The sequence below is a fragment of the Nicotiana tabacum genome, chromosome 9 (genome assembly GCF_000715075.1).
Source record: "Nicotiana tabacum cultivar K326 chromosome 9, ASM71507v2, whole genome shotgun sequence".
Classification (NCBI taxonomy): Eukaryota; Viridiplantae; Streptophyta; class Magnoliopsida; order Solanales; family Solanaceae; genus Nicotiana; species Nicotiana tabacum.
The window spans coordinates 74,450,624-74,474,084 of record NC_134088.1 but is presented as its reverse complement, the minus strand read 5'-3'; positions in this window follow the sequence as shown (position 1 = coordinate 74,474,084).

Here is a 23,461-nt window from a genome sequence, read left to right as displayed (position 1 = left end):
CTTAAGGAAAGATGAAACCATCATGTGCCGATAAGCCCTACCTTGATCCAAAAGCCTTCATTACGTTCCCGCAAAAGCTCTATATGATTTCAAGTTGAGCGAGCTTATATTAGTGGTGATTTACATAAGGGAAAAACTTATGGTACTTAGAGCAGGACTTGTGACATTCTTTTGAGAGAGATGAGCGCACTTCTTCACAATCCTTGTTTTGAGTGTTACATTCTAAAGTGAACTTTTTGCTCATGGAGAGTAGATGAGGAGGAGTTTGGGTTCCACAATAGAACTTTTTGTCATTTTTAGGGTATGTCAGGTTATGTATATTTTATATACGATTGACTTTTCTGTTTTCAGAGTTTTTGTACTAGATTCGCTTTTTAACATTAGATTTTCATTCCATAAATTAATATTATGGATTTTATCTTCATTTCATCTTTAATTTTTGTTATTTCCATGAGTAACTAAACCCATAGCTAGGGTTGTAACCCAATCCTAGTGTGGGTATTTAATGGGTATTTTATTTTAGGGCTTGAATGTGAATGGGTTAGTGATATTTAGCTCAGTTCTTGCTATAACTCAAGAATTAATGGTTGCATACATTGATTCATGCCTTTATGACTTAGCCTCTATTTGAGAAAGAGAGACTAAGTCTAGAAAAACTAGGCTAACAAGGAATTGGGGTGAACTCAAGAAATTGATAGCCTCAATTATAGGGTTAAACCTAGAGATAGTAATACCCAACTTGAGATAATATCACTTGATTTGCATGAATACCCATTTAGACTTGAGAAAGCTAAATTGGGAAAAATCACTCAAACTACCGAGAGGTATAGAGTGAGTACCTGGGTGTGATAACTATATTACAATCCCAACTAATCAAGTTTGCCCTAGATTTTGCTATCCGTTAGATATCCATCTAGGTAGAAGTCACTACCCTAGTCTCTTTAAATATTTAAAAAACAACAACAAAAATATTGTCTTTAGTTTCAATTATTGTAATCTTTAGAGTAAAGTTAGAAATAGAAACACCAATCAAGTTTGTGAAAGTACAATTAAAGCCAAAAATTATAATTTACTTAGATATACACCTAATCTCATATTTTAACTTCATGTGGATTCGATCCCGACCTTTGTTGGGTTTATTATTGCATCGATCACTTCGCTACTCAATTGTGGTGTAGGTTTGGATTAGATCATTTGCCAAAGATGTTTCTTATAATCACCTGAGCGGTTTTTGGTATAAAGCTTGTGTGCATGTTCCTAAGGATGAGAGATCGAAGTTGGATGTCAAAACTTAACAGTGCATCTTTATTGGTTATGGTCAAGATGAGTTTGGGTATCGTTTTTATGATCCACTTGATAATAAACTTATTATAATTCGTGATGCAATATTCTTTGAAGACCAGATAACTGAAGATATTGACAAAGCTGAGAAGATAGATTCTCAGAATAATGAGAGCTTAGTTGATATTGATCCAGTTTCTATTGTTAAGGCACCTATTGCACATGAAGGAACCCAATACAATAATGAATATAGTGATCATGATCAAAATGATCATCATAGTGTAGATATTATGGATGCTCCAGTTGATGAAGTTTTAGTTGATCAACAACTAATTCCTGCTCATGTAACTACTTGGAATACTCCTAAAATCTCTCTTAAAAGATCTACAAGGAAGAAGCAAATCCATGCGCTATCCTCTTGATGAGTATGTACTTTTAACTAAAATGGGAGCACCTGAGAGTTATGATGAATCCATAAAAGATACTCACAAAGATCAGTAGATAGAAGCCATGGAAGATGAGATGAAGTAACACATATGAGTTAGTGAAATTACCAAAAGGTAAGAGAGCTTTATCAAACAAATAAATATTAGAGTAAAGCAAGATCAACATACCTCTGCACGTAGGTAAAAGGCAAGGTTAGTTGCTAATGGTTTTGGTCAGAAGAAGGGAGTTGACTTTGCTGAAATTTTCTCCCCTGTAGTGAAGATGTCTTTTATTCATGGAGTATAGATTTAGAGGTTGAGAAGATGGATGTAAAGACTGTTTTTTTTTCGTGGTGATTTTGATGAGGAGATTTATATAGAGCAACCTGAGGGATTTCTAACTAAGGGAAAAGAAAACTATGTCTAAAAATTGAAAAAGAGCTTGTATGGATTTAAATAAGCTCCAAGACAATGGTATTTGAAGTTTGAATCTATCATAAAAAAACAAGGGTACAAGAAAAATTATTCATACCACTATGTATTCTTTCAGAAGTTCTCTGATGATAATTTTATTATCTTATTGCTTTATGTGGATGATATATTTATTGTTGGCAAGGATAAATCCAGAATTACAGTCCCTAAGAAGCAGTTGAGCAAATCTTTTCCGATGAAGTACTTGGGGCCAACAAAAAAAATTTTGGGCATTCAAATGCACCGAAACAAATACAAAGAGGCGTTACTTTTATCCCAAAAGAAATATATTGAGAAGGTACTTAAGAGGTTCAATATGACAGATGCAAAAGTGGTCAGTACTCTTCTTGCTAAACACTTTAAATTGAGTATTAGTCAGAGCCCATCTACTGATGAAGAGAAAAAGGAGATGTCACATATTCCTTACTCTTTTGTTGTTGGTAGTTTGATATATGCTATGATTTACACTAGACCGGATATTGCACATGTCGTTTGTACTGTTAGTAGATTCCCTTCTAATCTTGAAAAGAAATATTAGGATGTAATAAAATGGATATTAAGGTATATGAAAGGTACTGCTGATTTGAAGTTGTGCTTTGGCAGTGGAAAGCCTGAACTTGTTTGTTACACAAACACTAATTTAGGAGTCAAACTTGATAATTCAAGATCTACTTCCGGTCATTTGATCACCTTTGCAAGGGAAACTGTTTCTTGGGAATCTAGACTACAGAAGTGCATAGCTCTATCCACCACAGAAGCGAAATATATTGTTATCACCAAAGGTGCCAAAGAATTATTATTGATGAAGAAGTTTATTAATGATCTTGGATTTGTGATAATTAGAGTGATATCTATCTCACTAAACACTCCACTTTTCATTCTAAGATCAAATATATAAATAGAAAGTATCACTGGATAAGAGTGGTCGTGGAAGAGAAATTATTTGAAGTTGAGAAGATACACACTGATGAAACTCCTTCGGATATGCTGACAAAGGCGGTGGTTGCAGATAAGCATACGTTTGTAGAAAATTGGCAGGCATGAAGCCCGTCAATAGTTCCCCTACTTGAAGACATATTTGGCTCCTTGATAGGAGGGAGAGTTTGCTGGGCCATGCCCATGTTGCCCAGCCAAAGTCTCAGTGGCCTAATTCTATTCTCTTTTGGTTTCCATTCGTATTTGGAATTGTATTCGATTTTTATTCATATTTGGAGTTGGTTTTGGCTTTAAGAGAAAACACCACTTATTATCTATAAATAAGAAAACTTGGAGAATTGCTCTATTTATGCTCATTGGTATAAGTGCTTGAAAGACATTAGCACATAAGAGTGGCCTTTGAGAGAGCTCTCATCAAGAGAGAAGAGAGAAGAAAAAGTGTTTGTTTTGCTTCAGATATTTGTTCCGACCAGCCAACTTCAAATCATGTTTCCTGATTTGTTCACCGTTGGATCGGACTGAAATTATTACTGAGTATTCTTAACATCTTGATCTTTTATTTTAATGGTGGATATCCGATTTGGCCGCCCGTAACATCCGATTTTGAGCCCCGAACTATAACTCCATTTTTTGACTTCTCCTCTTTCTTCAATTGATTTGTTGTTGCTATTGTTGCTCCATGTCACTTGTTGTATATCCAATTTGGAGAACCTTTGTAGCCCTCTTATTGTTATAATGAAGTTTTTTGGATCTTTGTGATCCTGTGATTTTTACCTTCGATATGAAGAGTTTTTCACGTTAAAACTTGGTGTTATTTATCTTCTTTATATTCGGGTTTGCCTCTTTCTCGACATAACAAATAATGTAATTGGATTTTAATGGTTGATACCCAAGAAGGATGTAAGTTGTATTGCGTAACTAATGCTTGATTTGCTCCTACATAAGTAAGCAAATTCATTGTGAAAGGTCATAAGTATATCATGAATCCGAACGTAATATATCCTATCGCAGACTAAAAAGTCTAATATTTAAGTGAAACAAAAAAGATTAAAAAGCGAACCATTAATCAGTGAATTCTGAATTGTATGTCAACTAGATGTCAAGCATTTCTCATTCATAAAAGGAAATTAGATGTCAAAAAAGTTAAGAAGAGATATAGGATGCAGACACTATCAATCGAGTTGAAGCGTATAGCCGACCATTTGGTCATGAGTAGTCCGACAGATCGATCTTTATATGGCACACCAACTTATCTGTATTTTGTATGCATTATCAAACCTCTCATATTTCTTTTTAACTTTTTAACTTTTTAACTTTTAATGCTTAGAGGAAGATTGATGTTTACAATTCCTTTTTGTTATTTAGTAGGCCTGATTAATTAATCCAACCCCTACCTTTGGAAAAATCCGTAATTTGAACTTTTCCGAAGAGGGGAATGAATCTTGATGTCTATAACCGCGTTTCCCGTTAAAAGTGGTTGATTTTTTTCCTCTATCTTTTCAAATGTCACTTTTCATTGTCAACGCCTTTGCTAGTGAGTTGTAACTTTTCTAGACTCACATTTCTCTAAGGGATAGTCCAAGATTTGAAAATCTTTTCTGTGAAGAACTTTCGGATTTGGTTACTCTTAGCCACCTTAGCCAAAGGAAAAAACAAATGACAACTTTTTCTCTTTCATCAATATGAAAAAAACAAATGACAACTTTTTTCTGTGTCATCATCACTTTAATATGTTACCGTAAGAGATTGTCTAGGTACTTGTAAACTTCAAGGGGACAAAATCATAGATTTCATTCTGGAATAGATGAACGTCTAATGATTTAGAGGAAGAGGAGGATGGAGAAGCTCTCTGCTTTAGAATTATATTTACAAAACTTAAAAGGGACACCCGGTGAAAACTTCTGCATTTATTTTATGGCAACAAACTTACTTTAAATTTTTTAATCAATAAGAGAACAGATAATTAGCGATATGCATATATTTTAATTTCAGGATTGATTGATGACAAGTATAGTACGTATACCAATCACGAGCCGGACATGATTTAGTCAGTTTGGTTGTTCGTTAGCGTAAATGCTGTTTCCTGCTTGCAATATACTATCAAACATTTCCATAAGATAAAGTTTTCAGAAAAAAAAGCATTTTTTACGGCAACTTAATTATTAGTCTACCACTACTTTCAATAGTCGACTCAATGTTTGAAAAAAAAAAAGTTAAAAAAATAGAAACACCCAATTCATAATCATTCCTTCTTGTGAGTTTATCACATAGATCGATTATTCTCATTTAAAGCTGATGCTCATTTGATTTACTCATCGTGTATGAGGCGCATGTTGCGTGCAACCATTTCGGATTAATATTGTGTACTTGACAAGACAGAAATAATCTTTTTGGCTTTAGAACTTCCCAAATTAAGACTATATTGAACTAGTAAGCTCGATGTTTTCCGAAGTATGTTGTACAACAACTCTCTGTTTATTTATTTATTCATATTTTGTGGGGTTTATTTTAATGGTTCAAACAAAGTAGTTTAGACTTACCAGAGACATGCATATGTGATGAGAATCATACAATGCTAGATGTTACGGGGTCATTTTTCTTCGTTTTGACACTGCACGGCTATCACCCACAATGACTTAGCCCTCTTTCTTTTTTCCTTACGTTTTGGTTTGACACTTAGAATAATAAAGACATACAGAAATCAGAAAAGGCACACACATACAAGAATCTCTTCCCAACTTTGTATTAACTCGTGCTATAAAAAATACATAAAATACAACCTTACAAAAGTTAGCCAAAGACAACAACACTCCTTGTCTTTGATAAGTCTGCCATGCCCATATATATAGGCACGCGATTTGGCACATGTTGCCTCATCCTAAACTAGCAGTTGACATCCCCAACTGCAAATGATTAAAAATAATTCAAATTTTATTAGGCAACTGCTCAAAACCCACATAGCCCACTCTACTGGAAATCAAAAAACTGTCGAACAGCATGCATGTGCGCGGCACATGGGCGCAACCTTTAAATTTTGGTGCCAACATGCTAACTTGTGCCATGCCTTCGCGCCATTCAAATGTGCAGCATGCCTTGCGTGCATGTCTGCCAATGCTGCATGCCCAGCTCGCCCATGACACTACCTTGCCCGCGCCCATCTGCCTTGCCGCGTCCTGCCTTAGTTTTTCCAGCCCTTGCTATGCCTTTGTTGTTTATTGCCTTTGCCTTTCTGTGGCCACACCAATGCCATGATCTTGTCATGCCTTGGCACCTAAGACACATCTCGTAGTGCCACAGTCCATGCCTATAAATACTTGCCCAGGTCGGGCAATCTTGCCAACATGATGCAACAACCATTATAGGGTAGTGTCGAGGTCCATCATGTAAATCCCTTATCGCACCCATGTCATATTCGATCAATCAAGCCGAGGGGCTAACAAACTTCCTCCACTAGATGAGCTCCTCGCCTTCGACGAGGCAGAATTCAAATACGCTTTGATTTGATCTTCAAATTGCCGTAGACACGACCCTTTCTCCCAAGTTGCATCACACTCTTCTTTCCCCATCCATAGAACTAGAAAATTTGTCTGTCTGCTCTTTTTGCTTTGATCCAGCGTACGGTGATCCAAAATCGTCTCAATAGTATCCTCATATTGCTTGTGCTTTACAGGAGGAGCACGTTTTGACATTGCCCTTGTTGGATCCTCAGCATCTTCATGAAACGGTTTCAGAAAACTTACATGAAAAGTTTGTGTATTTTGAGACGTTCCGGCAAATTCAGCCGGTATGCCACTTCACCTACCTTTTTTACAACTTCAAACGGGTCGTCATACTTTGGAATCATCCCACGATGACGCGTCTTGCTACCGATTTTCTTCCAAATTTGTGGAGTAAGCTTCAACAAAACCTTGTCACGAACATTGAATTCCAAAGTCTGCATGTTTATGTTGGCATACTTCTTCATGTTTTTAACCGCTCTTCTCAAGTTGTCTCGCACCTCAGCTAGCAACTCTTGCTTGTTACGAGCATATCTATAAGCAGCAGGACACTTTTCCCTGATTTCAACCGAGCAACTTCTAGTGGTGTGTCGGGTTCTCTTCCCAATACTATATATCTCAAAAGGACTCATTTCAGTTGCCGAAGACATGTTCAAGTTTTAACATAACTATGCACTTTCTAATAACTCAACCCAGTTTCTCTGATAAGCAGTAACATAATGCCTCAAGTACTCTTCAAGTAGATGATTAATACGTTCAGTTTGTCCATTGGTTTGCGGGTGATTTGCAGTCGAGAATTTAAAATCAGTCCCTATGAATTTGAACAAAATAGTCCAAAAAACCTGTAAATCTTGGACCCCGATCATTCACAATATCCCTCGGAACCCCAAGTGTTTCACAATATGCCTGTAGAATAACTTGGCAGCTACTTCAGAAGACCAAATGGTTGGAGCGGCAACAAAATCCTATACTTTGAGAATCTGTCTACCACCACCATAATTGATGCTTTGCCATTAACTTTTGAAAGTCCGCTGATGAATCTATAGAAACGGAAGCCTGCAGACACTCCAAAACTAGTAGAGTTGTAGCAAACCAACTTCCCTCTTCCGTTCAATCTTGTCAAGTTGGCATACCAGACAAGTGCTCACATAGGCCTCAATATCATCCTTCATTTTCTGACAAAAGTAATTTCGAGACAGGAATGCCAACATCCTTTCAACACCCAGATGGCCACCATAAGAAGTATCATGCATCTCCTTTAGAAGTGAACGCAATCAAGCACCTTGAGGAACAACAATTCACCCCTCTTTAAAGTGCAACAGTCCGCCCTCGATCCAATACCGCCTAACTATGATATAATGGATCATTCACAGCATATAACTTGATTGTATCTAAATAAATCAGACTCAATTCGCGTGATCGAATAAATTGCATCAAATAACTCTTTGCTACTCAGTGCATTAGCCATATGATTTTGCCTTCCATGTTTGTGTATCCGCACAAAGTCATATTCAGCCAAGAACTCTTGCCACTAGGCATGCTTCAGACGCAATTTCTGTTGAGTTTTAAAGTATGTATTAGTCACATTGTTCGTTTGCACCACGAACTTTGTTCCTAGTACATACTCTCCAAACTTGAAGACGATATAATGAATTACTGAAACCATGTCTTTCTCGTGTGCAGAATAACGGTGCTCTACAGTATTCAACTTTCTTCTTTCAAATGCAATTGGATGATCCTCCTGGACCAGCACACCGCCAACAGCATAGTCTGAAGCACCTATATGTACTTCAAATGGATAATCAAAATCTAGCAGCTTCAAGATTAGTTTGGATGCAATGGCTTTCTTCAAAGCATTGAAAGCCTTGTCACAAGAATTCGACCAAACCCATTTTACATTCTTTTCCAGCAAATCAATCAAAGGAGCATCCCTTTTTGAATAGCATGCAATAAACTTTCGATAATAATTTGCCAAACCTAAAAATGATCTTAGTTCCTTTACCCCGCTTGGTGCTTGCCAATCAATTATTACTTGCACCTTCTTTGGATCCATTCACACTTGGTTTTCACTAACCAAATGACCTAAAAACGTTTTTTCACGACTTGCAAATTTGTATTTCTCCATCTTGACATAGAGTTGATATGCTCTAAGTCTTTCCAACAAATTTCGTAAGTGAGATAGATGATCATCAAGGGTCCGGTTATAGATGGCAATGTCATCTAAATAAAAAACTACGAAGTCATCTAGGTATTCATAAAGAACATTGTTCATTAAATTACAGAAAGTTGTCCAGGCATTGGTTAAGCCAAATGGCATTACAAGAAATTCAAAGCTACAAAATCTAGTTATTCAAGTGGTCTTAGGGGCATCCCCCTCGGCTATTCTAACCTGCCAATAGCCTGACCTTACGTCTAACTTAGTAAAATAACTAGCATTAGAGAGCCTATTCAACAGATCTTGAATCAAAGAGATCAGATACTTGTTCTTAACAGTCACTTTATTCAGCGCTCTGTAGTCAATATGCATTCGTAGCATACCATCCTATTTTTTCTAGAATAAAACAGGAGCACCATATAGAGCCTTTGATGGTTGAATCAACCCAATGTCAAGCAACGCAGACAATTGCTTCCTCAATTCAGTCAGTTCCATATGCGATATACGGTAAGGAGGCCGCACATGTGGCAATGATCCAGAAATAAGTTCAATCTTATGATCAACTTCCCTCCTCGATGGTAACTCCTTTAGAAATTCTGGTGGCATCACATCTTTGAACTCCTTCAACAATCCTGCAACACAATCTAGGACCTTGATATGCACATTTGGCTTAACTTAAACGAGTGCAACGAGGTGTGTTTCCTCGCCCCTCTTCAAGCCTTTCTCAAATGCAATGGCATAAATCAAAGCAGCTATCCCTGTGTTCTCTCTGTAGGGTCGAATACCTTCCACAAAGCCGGAATTTGTCTCTCGCATGAACATAAGTCCAACCAAATGAGGAATTGGAGCGACTTTATTCTTTTTCAGAAAATCAATTCTCAACAGCACGTTGAAATCATCCAATGGCACCTTTGAGTTTACTAGACCAATGCCCTAATACCAGGTTGCGCCTTTGAGTTTACAACCTTCATCTTCGCCAGACACTTTGTCACTTGTAGTTCATACTCTTGAACAATTTTGGAGGCAATAAATATATGTGTGGCCCTAGTATCAATCTTGGTCACGATACCTTTTTCTTCAATTTTCAAGTCCACATACATTAACATGGAATAATCATCAGACAGATCATCCCCTACAGCGTTCACGTATGCAACTTCTTCCTTGGTAGCATTTTCTTCAGTATCTGCCACAATTATGTAAGTCAATGTGTTCAACAGTCGCAATGGATTCACATAAGAGACAACTTCATGTCCCTCCCCTTGTTTCTCTTCTTCAGCAAAAGAGCATTTATCATTTCTTGGTTGGGACAGTTTCATGCATGATGTCCAGGTTTTTGACATGTCCAGCAAACCTTTTCACCACCTGTTAGAATGTATGTTTTTTTTATGAAGAAGCATCCATCTTCCCTTTTTCTTTGCCATTTGCGTCTTTCTTCTGATTGTCTTTCTTCTAGTCCTTACTCTTCTTCCTTTTATTAGACTTAGAAAAAAAAGCAAGATCAGAAGTTAGACTGGTTGAGCAAAAATCCACCATTGTGTCCGCTACCGCAATTGCACTAGGTAGATCTTTTACTTTCTGCCTACGAATTTCACTATGTGCCCAGCCTTGCATTGCGGAAATGAAATTATGCAACTTGTCCTCGTCAGATATGTTTTGGATGTCCAGTAATAAGGACGAGAAGTCCTGAATATAACCGGTCTATTTCAATCGATTCAAACGGTCCCGAGCAACCCAAGATGAGTTACTCGGTAAGAACCTGTCACTCAAAGCATCACAAAGATTTTCCCAAGTATCAACATTGGTTTTGGTATGTTCCTCACCTCCTTGGGGCACACTTGCAACAGCCCTTCGGAGGATCTGGATCTCCGTCTTAAGTTCCTCATTTTTCTTATGTAATATCTCCAACCGCTCTTCAGCAGTTTCATGAAAAGCCTGCAATTCCACCAGTTGGGTATCACCACTCTCACGAACATGTTAAAGTTCCATGTTAACACCATGGATTAGTGTCAGAATATCAACCAGATCCAGGGCATCGTCAGTTATTCCGACTAGCGCCTTCAACTTCTGAATTCTTTCACGAAGTTCTGCATTTTCAGCCATGATTATTCTGATATCTTTCCAACGTTGCTCTGATACCAGTTGTCACATGGTCAATTTTTCTTTGTTTTGACACTGCAGGTAGTCACACACAATGACTCAACCCTCTTTGTTTTCCTCACATTTTGGTTCGACACTTCGAATATAAAAGGAATACACAAATTAGACAAGGTGCACATATACATGAATCATTACATGAATTCCCAACTTTGTATTAACTCGTGCTACAAAGAACACATAAAACACAACATTACAAAAGTTAGCCAAAGACAGTAATACTCCCTACCCTTGACAAGTCTGCCATGCCCATATATATAGGCACACGATTGGCACACTTATCCTAAACTAGCAGTTGACATCCCCAACTGCAAAGGATTCAAAATAATTCGAATTTTACATGGCAACTACCCAAAACCCACATACCCACTCGATTGGAAATCAAGAAACTGCCCAACTGCATGCATGTGCGCAACCTTCAAATTTTGGTGCCAACAAGCTAACTTATGCTATGCCTTCGCGTCATGCCACTGTGCAGCATGCCTTGCACGCATGTCTGCCAATGCTGCATGCCCAGCTCTCCCATTACACTGCCTTGCCGCGTCGTGCCTTAGATTTTCCATCCCTTGATATACCTTTGCTGCATGTTGCCTTTTCCTTGCCATGGCCACACCAATGCAATGGTCTTGTCATGCCTTCTCACCTAAGCCACTATTGATACCCAATTTTGCCCTCATATTTTTATAAATATCCTATATAATTTCAGAATATCATTCCTGGTTCATCACCAATTTACAAGAGTCATATAAGTACTTTCTGTAATTTTTTATTATTTCTAAGGCTTTAAAATTGATTTTCTTGCATTTAAATTATTCAAAAATTTATTTAATTATCCTTTCAAATTATTTTGTGATGAACTAATCATCCAAATATACTATTTAAACTCACATACATATTTTATAATATTTTTACTTTATTTCATCTAATTGCATCTGTATCTTTTAGCTATTTACGCGATTTTGCAATAATAGCCTATGTTATATACATAATTACATTATTTACACCAAAATAATATTTTTAAATTTTTATAATGTTAAGCTATTATTTTTAATTATTTTACTTCATAAGTCATATTTTTATTTTTTATGAATTACCTTTTATAAATTATTTTAAATAATTTTCGTGTATTTAATTCTTAGCCTAATATAGGGCTAATTTTCGGACCAAAGTAGGCCCAAACACCTAGCCCACTCCATTTTCACTCTTCAGCGACCCACACCAAACGACCCCATTAACCCAACCCAACCCGACCCATTTCCTTGACCCACCCCAACCTCTTTTTATCCTGGCCCTAGAGACCATTCCCCCAAACCTACCGCATTTGCACTCTCTCGAACCCTCTCGTTTCTTCTGCAAACCCTAGCAGCCACTGCTTAGTTCCTCTCTAATCCCGACCTAGATATGGCGTCTACCTATGATCTACTTACTGTAAGGCCCCGTAAAATTTCCTAAAGGAATTTATGTTTTCGTGGTATCGAAATAGGATCACGTGCTTGATGTGGTGCTGAAAGGTAGGTTTATTTCTTACCTTAAGTCCACGAAGATGATCAACAAGGGGTGTATTTACCTTTTGGTCCGGGTTACGTACACTGATGCTGAGGTGCCTACACTTGAGTCCTTGCATCTTGAGAATGAATTTACGGGAGTCTTTCCGGATGAGCTCCCTAGGATCCCACTAGACATGGAGATTGATGTGATGCCAGGCACGCAGCCTATATCTATTCCACCCTACAGAATGGCACCGGCAGAACTGAAAGAGCTAAAAGAACAATTAAAAAATTTGTTAGAGAAAGGTTTCATCTGGCCGAGTGTGTAGCCTTGGGGCGCACCAGTCCTATTTGTAAGAAAGAGGGATGGGTTGCTAAGAATGTGTATTGACTATCAGCAGCTCAACAAGGTTACAATCAAAAATAAGTACCCACTACTAAGGATATATGACTTGTTTGATGAATTGCAGGGTGCTAAGTACTTTTTTAAGATCGATTTAAGATCCAGGTATCACCAAATTAAGATCAGGGAGCATGATATTCTGAAAACAGCTTTCAAGACCAGGTTTGGGCACTTTGAATTTCTGGTAATGTCTTTCGGGCTAAGAAATGCCCCTGCATCGTTCATGGATCTTATGAAACGGGTCTTCAAACCTCTTCTCGACTCCTTCGTGATAGTGTTCATTGACGATATTCTTGTTTATTCGTGGAGTCGGGAGGACCATGCTGATCATCTCAGGACAGTTTTGCAGACTCTATATCAGCACCAGTTGTATGCGAAGTTTTCGAAATATGAATTTTGGCTTGAATCTGTTACATTCTTGGGTCATGTCATCTCCAGAGAAGGAATTGAGGTTGATCCTTAGAAGATTGCAGATGTGAAGAATTGGCCTAGACCTACTACCCCAACAGAGATTCGCAGTTTCCTGTGCTTAGCAGGATATTATATGAAGTTTGTGGAGGGGTTCTCTACACCTGCCTCTCCGTTGACTAAATTGACGCAGAAGGCGGTTAAGTTCCAATGGTCAGATGCTTGTGAAAGGAGCTTCCAAGAGTTGAAATCAAGATTAACTACGTCATCGATGTTGACTCTACTAGAGGGTACATATGGATTTGTGGTATATTGCGATGCTTCAAGGGTCAATCTTGGGTGTGTATTAATGCATCATGGAAAGGTGATAGCGTATGTTCTAGGCAACTCAAGAATCATGAAAAGAACTATCCAACACATGACTTAGAGCTTACGGTAGTGGTATTTGCATTGAATATTTGGCGTCATTATTTGTATGGGGTCCATGTGGATATATTCACGGACCATAAGAGCCTTCAGTATATTTTCAGACATAAGGAATTGAATTTGAGGCAGAGAAGATGGCCTGAGTTACTCAAGGATTATGGCATTGATATTCTATATCATCCGGGGAAGGCTAGTGTTGTGGCAGATGCTCTAAGCCGGAAATCTATGGATAGTTTAGCACTTGGAGGCATATCAAAGGCCATTGGCCAAGGAAGTTCACTGATTTGCTAGTTTGGGAGTTCGTCTTGCGGACTCTAGTGAAGGAGGGGTGATTGTGCAAAATAAGGTTGAATCGTGGCTTGTGGTGGAAGTCAAGGAGAATCAATTCAACGATCCATTGTTGGTAAAATTGAAGGAGGGGATTCAGAAACATAAGAACATGGCCTTTTCTCTTGGACTAGATGATGGTACCCTCCCCCTTCCGTAGGTGCAGAAATAGCAGAAGCAGCAGCTTCAGTTGCATTTTTCAATTTTGACAAATCCGTTAACCACCCGGAATCACCCCGAGGCCCTCGGAACCTCAACCAAAAAGACCAACAAGTCATATATCAATATACCAACTTAGTCGAACCTTCGAATCACTCAAAACAACATCAAATCATCAAATTTTTCCACTAGGGCCTATAATAACTTGTAATAAACAACATCTGGGGATTAGTGAAAGTTGGGGGCTGGGATGCTCTATCTTCGCATGAATGGGTAGAAAGCATGTCTATAGGGATCTAATTATTTATTTGCTTTCCATGTCCCACTTTTGGGAATTATCTACACAACCTATCGATTAACTTGTCTATTCACTTAGAAAGCATGACCTAGGGTTAATATAATTCCTTAACTTGCAAACATTTGTAAGTATGTCTATAAGGTCTGAAATTGGATTTGTTGCGTTTAGATATCATGCCTATAGCAACTCAATGCAATGACAGGAAATGCATGCTTTAACGTACTTATCTCAATCACTTGACTCATCTAGATACCATGTCAATAGGATATTGAATTGATTAATTAAAAACTGATATTGTTGATGTTCTCTTCTTATTACATAGTTCGTCTAAAAATCATGCCTATAGGGATAAAAGTGAGTAATTCTGCATTTTCAATGGCCTCACTGACGAGACGCAAATCGTGTAGAGATCATGTATATAGGGTGTTGTCACTCGCCTAGAAATCATGCATATAGGACCTTTATAGGATCATAGGTTAAAATCAAATGCTTTGTCAAGACAATTTGCCTAGAAATACTGCCTATAGGACTTTATGTCAACTTTTGAATCGTTCAATCACATAGAAATCATTCCTATAGGTCTTGAACCATTTAATATACCTTGACTCCAAGCCCTGCCTAATAATTTGAACGTCGTTAACATAAGTTCATAATTGCCTGCGTGCATCTGTGTCTTTATGATGAGGCAAACTTGAGCCCTTGTGTGTTGATTATGTGTAGTCCTATATGTTTTGAATGTGCGCTAGTTTTATCACTATTGAGCATCCTAAGTAGAGTCTAGAACCACCTAATAGTAGGTCCAAAGCCTCATGAATCATAGGCATGGGACGGGTAGTTCACATATAAGACACGACTTAGAATTGAATTAGAGCGCCTTTAAGTAAACAACTTTAACATAGTAATCGGGTAGCAGAAGATGATAGTGTATGCCCGCTGAATAATATGAGCAACTCCTACCTTAAGGGAGTTGCAGCGTATTATTTATGTTGCACGGGGTAATCCTTTAGGCTAAAAAACTTAGGACCCCTCCCCCTCCTCCCCTTTACATGTTTGTTGTTCACACTTAGTCATCAAATACAGAATAGTTGTACCTTTGTAACCTCTAAAGACTTGTATTGATTATCTAAATAGTCTATTTTTTGCCCAATTTTCTTCGCACGTGTTCATAATAGAATCTTTAAATTCCACATCTTCCTTCACTTATATGATCACTTAGGACAATTGTAATCTGATAATCTGCATAGTGTAAACTTCGGCCGGGACCCACAGTTGTGGACCTCGAAGAGTGCCTAACACCTTCTCTTTGAGGTAACTTGAGCCCTTACCCGATCTTTGGTAGCACGGACTAGTCAAATCAAAATTATTTGCGAATAGGTGCCCTAACATACCTTAAAATCGTTAGGTGGCGACTCTCCTCTTTTAATACTCATTTAAAAGAGTTGCCACACGTCGAAACCCGCTTTGGCAAGAAAACGGGGCGCGACAGCCATATGCCCTAGTGCCACAGTCCATGCCCATCAACACCTGCCCATGTCGGGTAGTCTTGCCAACATGATGCAACAGCCATCATAGGGTTGTGCCGAAGTCCATCATGTAAATCTGTCATCACGCCCATGCCATGTTCGATTAATCTAGCCGAGGGACTAACACTAGAAGTGTATACCGAGAAATGTAAGGGTAGTTTTGCTGGAGGGATTAGAAAAAATGATCCTATATAAATTCTGCATTGTACAATTATACAATGCTTGGTGCAGAAAAACAATCCTTAGTATGACCAATACATTGTTTGGTATTGCCGCCTAATAAAAAATAATCTCCGCATAACTAATATGTAACATTTGATTTGCATTGTTATATTATCTGCAATAAGTTATGTTAGAATCTATGTAATACTATACAAGATTGAATATTATATTGCTAGTTGGAGTTCAAAGTACTTAAAGATAAATATATCATCAATTGAAGTACGTAATCCTTACATGATAATCCATGTAGTATTATTTACTGCATAACAATAATTTCTACATTATTCCCCCTATACATAGCAGTTCCTTGTTATTATTCACTACATAAAAATTTGTGCAAATATCCCCACGTAATTAGCAAGTAAAACAAGCGTGTAGCGAGACTTACTACACATGTAGTAAAATACATGGTGATTAGGCCAACTAGCAAGCTCATTTGAAACACCTACGCGTAAAATGACTTAATAAAGTGCGTGTAGTACAGGGCAATGAACATTGAGTGAAAAGAGACTTAAGATACCACATCTGCACTTGTGAATATTTAGGGTTGTTATCACAAGTTGAAAACTTTGAATTTTCTCTCAACGCGAAAAACATCATTTTCATTTTGTACGACTATTTTTCTTGCAATTGACATCTTTCTTTCATCAGGAAGACTCCACGACCGAATTTACAACATTTATACGGAGTATATATAATCTTCAAGGGTTCAAATTCCATCAGTCAAAGGTCATTCATGTCTTCAATTTGTGGATATATATAACCAAAAAAAAAATAGTTTAAAGTATATATTGATTGATGCCGTGTTAAATAGTCGTTGCTACAGCTGTCAGCTTGTAAATCAATTGTTATATTTAGGCCAAACCTTTGACATATGTTAGATAGTGGAGTTTAAGTGTTATTCATGGACAGCGTTAAATAAATACCGATACATTCAGATTATCCAACGTTTACATTGAAAATAAATTAGTAGCATAAAAACAAATGTTGAACAATGTTTACAAATATCTTCAGTGGATCAAGGAAAATACTTAAATAAATAACTAGATTGTTTGTGCTTTGAATAAGTCAATACATATGCAAGAGCAATGCCCTTTGGCCTAGACTTGTGTAGACAAGAATAAATAACAAACCTAGCCGCCACTTCCACTTCCTACTTTTAGTTCATAATAATTCGGAAAGGATCCATGGAACCTTTATAAGGACATAGGAGGGATACAAAATCTGATCTTACAGACAAAGCCTGAGTTACTATAGTGCCTTGGCCACAAATATTCTCACCGTGTAAAGATTTTTTCGCACGATCAGGTAAGATTGCTCACAAAAAATGATATTAATAATCTGCAAAATAAGATAAATTATATTATGCAAAATGAAATTTTTTATTAATAGTGTAAAATTTATTTATAATAACAGTATATAACAACAACAACTACGTCTTAGTCCCAAACAAGTTGGAGTTGGCGATATGAATCCTCACATGTTTCATTAAGCTCAACTTATATGATTATCATAATACAAAATAAAATAAAAATGAATGTCAAATATAAGATAAAATATATAGAACCTATTCTCAATTAGTAAGTATCACCTATATGAATCTTTCTCTACCATTGTGCTGTATTGTTAGCTAAGTGTACATTAATTTTAAGAATATTTGTAGTAGATTTTTCAAGACAACTTCTTTCAATATAATTTTAGGTCCACCTCGTTCCCTTTTAATATATTTATTCGATATAGTTACACCCCTACGGACCGATGCATCTGTAGGTCGACCTAGGACATACCAGGCTATCTCAATCAACCTTCTCTTATTTTGTCCTTAATATAATGTGCGCTACAACTTCTGACGAATGTAATTATTTTTAATCATATCTAATCTTGTGTGACCACACATTCATTTTAGCATCCATATTTCTACAACACTAATTTGTGGAAATGTTGGACTTTAACTTCCCAACATTCACTACCATATAACATAACGTTCCCTTCTCCTTTCTTACTCTTCCGAGGATGGTTCAGGGAGAGCCGGTTCCGCTTCCGCCTTCTTTCTGGAGGCCTCGGGCAGTGGAAGATGAACAATCGCTAAGGAATAGCTTTTTTTTTTTCAATGGTACTATAATTCTTATTCCTATCACTTCATTCCCTCTTTTGGTCTATCTACATTTCAAGAAATCTATACCGGAGCATCAAGCAGCACAACCCGGTTCTACTTGACTCTCTGCCTTATAGATGTTCTATAAAATTATTTGTAATGTCAGAATATATAAGTTAAATCCACTAAATAATATTGTAGAAACCCTCTGTGCTAGCTAAGCACAAGACTAGTAACGGCAATAAAATGATAGAAATAATGTATTTTTATTTATTCATTTATTTGTTTGCTTATAATTTATTCAGGCTAATAGTTGAAGTAAGCTCTCGATCCTTGCTTTTTTTTTTCCTCCATCCCTGCTTCATTATTATCCTTAACTTTTACATTAACTGAAGCATCGAAGACACTCTCTTCCTGCTAATGGCGGATGCAAGAATTTTAACAAGGGGCTTAAAGAAATTTATTTGCTATCTAAAATAATTTTTGATTTGCTTTTCTTACAAGGGATTCAAAAATAAAAAATAAAAAATATTTTTCGCGTAATATGATTTTACAATGAAGAGAATTCAATAGAATTTCCTTCATTGGCTGTGGCTTTTCCACTCCCTTCAAGAACTCTCGTACATTATCAATGTATCATGAGTATGTATATAAATTATATGTTAGACTTATTATTTTTGTGTGCCTTATTTTTCTTTTATTTTGACACCCGTTACTAAAATATTTGGCTCTGCGGCTCATCATCATGTACTGGCAAGTGCTTTTTCATAATTATAAACACATATTAATAAAGTCCAAAACGATAAAACCTTCATAAAACAGTTGTTTTCTACGAGGAAGATGCTAAGGTAATTAGAAGATGTAGGCATGTAGCTGAGCTTAAATATCTGCCAACCCTTTCAATGTCAACTGAGGTATCCACCTCTATTGTACACAAAAATTGGTGAATATAGCGATTTTTTGCACACTTTGGGACAAAAACACAGCCCAAACGAAAGAATATGGTACTACTCAGTGGACCAAACAGTCCTTTCACATTAAACTCTGGGACACCACATCGACCAAAACCACCGTTGTAATTTTACTACAGATATGCCCCATTTGTTTGTTTCATTTATTGGTTCACCGATCATAATAAAAGATTCGAGTACTCTGTATGTTTGTTTGACTCTCTGACTGACTGCCCGATTTCTGACGTGTCTGATTGACTGTCAGAACCTCATCATTAAATTCTTTCTCTTTATGTATATCCTATCACAACTCACTGAACAGTCCACTACTGCATGCTGGTACAATCACTTGAAGATCAGCTCATTGTTTGTCTCCTTTCGCCTTCACGTCCCGGCCCACTCTCACCCACTTCACCTCTAAGGTTCATGACAAGTAGGCATTTGCACAATTTTTTATTGAATTTGGAGTAAAAGAAGTATATTTGATGTTGTAGTTGGAAAAAAAAAGATATTTGAGAGTTAGAATTTTACTTTAAGAAAGTTGAAATTTTATGAGTAAAATCACTATTTCACTTAAACTACTCCTCGAACAAATTCTTCAAACTTCAAATGCTTTATTGAGAAACAAATGTTAGGAATACAAGACTTTATTGTTTGGGGTGGGGTGGGGTGGGGGATCATATCTTCCAAATATTATCTATGGAGATGTGATTGTATAGGGTAGAATTGGTTTATAATGATTGACCGAATGATAGCGTGACAAGTGTAACCGAATACAGGTAAAAAGTAAATTAAGCAACAACCAATACTGGGAACAATAGCTGCAATTGGAATCGGATATACCCCGAAGGAAGCATGGTCACCGTGAACAGATTTAATGTTTGCCATCGGATATCATTCAATGAAGAATATTCTCTAGCATTAAATGGGCAGCCGTTGCAGAGAATATTTGCATTCATGGCCTACCGTTACATATTCATCAACGACCTCTTTATTGTCATTTAAGAGGGGATTGATACTAGGATCTTGTTTTCCTAGGTATAACTATAAATAGTAGGCTCAACATTCATTATAACACACAAAATTCTTGGCAAAACTTATGTTATACTTCATTCTCAAGCTCAATCAAATAACTTTATTTGCTCTTTTACATTTTTCTCATTTCTGTCCTCGGAGGCATTGCTCTCGGAGCCAAGCTTGTCATTTCCTTAGATTTTAACCGCTAAGTATTATTTTTAATCTTGTTTATTTATCATTTTTGGATCAAATCAGTTCGCTTGTCTATAAACTACGTAAGAAATTTAACTGTACTGTTTTACGGGTAAACAGTTTGGCGCTCATCGTGGGGCTTAGATAGCTGCGTAATTGAGTAGATCCTTGCGTTTATTACTTACTTGTTTGATTCTTTGTTCCTTAGCAAGAAATCAAAAATGACAGCTAATGATGTCAACATCGCACTTAATGTAGAGGGAGATGAAAAGCTGCCTCAACATGAGGATTCAATCAACGACATCCATAACGAGGGGGATGAGGCAACCCCGGTCCGTGGAGGATAGTACCCCCAACATGTACGGGAGCCAACTACTGATGACGTGGAAAAGGAACACATTGCGAAAATGGTAAGAATCCTAAGAGAGCAACAGAAAGCCATCATGGGCCACCTCTCAAGGCAGAACCAGGTGATGACGGAATTGAAGCAAGCATTGTCAGGCACTTACAACAATGCAAACGGAAGGGGTCCGGTTCCTCTCGGCTTTCCTGCAAATCAAACGGCTCAAAAAGTTTATAATAATACCTCGAGGGGTGAGATTGGTTTTGACGGTGCTGGGGGACCGATAGCGGATCTGATCACGATAATGATCCCTTCAAAGCCGAGCTTATGAGATTTATGGGGGAAATGAATGAGCGAATGGATAAAAATGATAAGGAGTTTCACGCCCGAATGGATCAGATTCCAGACGCACCACCAGTTTTGAAGGGCCCAGATTCGATGAATTACACTCAGTTGTCGTTTAAGCCAAACGCAGCACCAGAGTTAATTATGAAGAGGTTCAAGATGCCGGACATACCAAAGTACGATAGGACTTTGGAACCTCAGGAGCACATCACAACCTATACAACGGCTATGAAAGGGAACGATTTGGGTCAAATCAGTTATGCTGGAAAAGATTGGAGAAACCCTCACGAAGGGGCCCCTGACATGGTATTCACTCTTACTCGAGCATTCAATTGACTCTTTTGAAATGCTTGTAGATTCGTTCATTAAGGCCCATGACGGGGCCAGAAAAGTCCAAGCCAGAATGTCGGATATATTCAGGATCACATAAGGTGAGTCCGAATTATTGCAAGAATTTGTGATCAGATTCCAAAAAGAGAGGATGCCGCTATCGGCCGTACCAGACGAGTGGGCAGCAGAGGCGTTTACAAAGGGTTTGAATTCGAGGAGCTCTGACGCCTCCTGAAAGCTGAAGGAAAGCCTGCTTGAATTCTAAGAGACTACATGGGCGGATGTTCATAACTGCTATGAGTCAAAAATAAGGATAGAAGATGATCAGCTTGGGTTCCCGACATCCACCAAGGGACGTGACCGAGAGAAGAACCACGATAAGTTCAAAGGTGATTTTGATGTGGACCGGAGATCTTCTAAAGGCCGCTTCTTGCCATACGAGAGAACCAAAGGACGCGGTAGCAAAGGGTTACGGTCCTCAGATAGATTTGCTCATGACAGAAGAACTGATCGTGCCCAGAACAATAGATTGTTGCAAGAAAAAGAGGTACCGGGGACCCGGGATTCCACATATCCTAAGTTGTCAGATTACAATTTCAACACCAGCGTAGTGGAGTTGATATCGGCGATAATGGAATATCAAAGAAGCACGATCCCGAAGCCAATCAGATCTGATCCCAGCTAGAGGGATCCTAACTTATGGTGTGAATATCATGGGACTCACAGCCACAGAACTAGGGACTGCCAGCATCTACACGAAGAGGTGGCGATGTTATTGAAGAATGGCCATTTTAGGGAATTCTTGAGCGACCGGCCCAAAAATAATTATGGATATGGCCGGGATAATACAGATCCCTCAGAGACAGCAAAAGACCCTCCCCAGCTGACTATCAACATGATTTTCGGAGGGAATGAAATTAACAGTGTAACTTTCTCGGTGGCCAAGAAGACAAAGGTTTCAGTGACTCACAGCAAGAGACTCCGCGAAGTCGACGAAGATGATATCACCTTCACAGAGGAAGACACCGATGGACTTCTTCTGCCACATAATGACGCTCTTGTAATTTCTATCAATGTTTTAGATTTTAATATTAAACTTGTTTTGGTTGACCCAGGAAGCTCAACCAACATCATTCAATGGAGAATGCTGGAGCAAGCAAAGTTAACCAGAAGCATCATTCCGGTAACCAAGCTCATTCCCGGGTTCAACTTGGCAAGTATGACAACCCGATGAGAGATCCAGCTGCCCACGAACGCCGAAGGGGTAACCAAGACCACCTTATTTGAAGTAGTAGACGGCAACATAGGTTACAACATAATCTTCGGAAGGCCATGGATACATGAGATGAAGGTTGTGCCCTCAATATATCATTAACTGCTGAAATTCCCAACCCCGAAAGGAATCAAGCAGATAAGAGGAGATCAACCAGCAGCAAGAGAAATGAACTCAGGTTTTAGAAGCAAAGGGAAGGAACCCAGTAAATAGCAATTACTGGAACCGACGCCTTCTACCTTATCCAATGAAGATGATAAAGGCGAGGAGTCGTCGGAATCCCACCAGGTGCTGAAATACTTTCAGGTACCGGAGGAAACAGATGCAACCAAGTCTACTGCAGAAGAAATTAAGCAAGTGTCTTTGTTCAAAGAATTCTTGGAAAGGAAGTTTCACTTGGGAACAAGACTCATTCCCGGACTCAGGTCAGTATTTATTAATTTCCTTAAAGCTAACGTCGGTTCTTTTGCATTGTCGCACTCGAATGTGACAGGTATCCCATTAGAGGTGGTCGTTCACAAGTTAAGACTGGACTCGAGCTTCCCTCGGGTAAGGCAAAAGAAATTGCCAATACATGTAGCTAACTTGTATAACTTATTTCTACGGGGTTGGCCATGCAGTCCCCGGTCCCTATGAGACATTATTATTTTCGATTCTTGCAGTCCTCGATTTTCATGGCGTTCATGATGCCATATCGAACACTATTGCCCCCTAGTGTTCCAATTTGCATAGTTCGCATTCGAA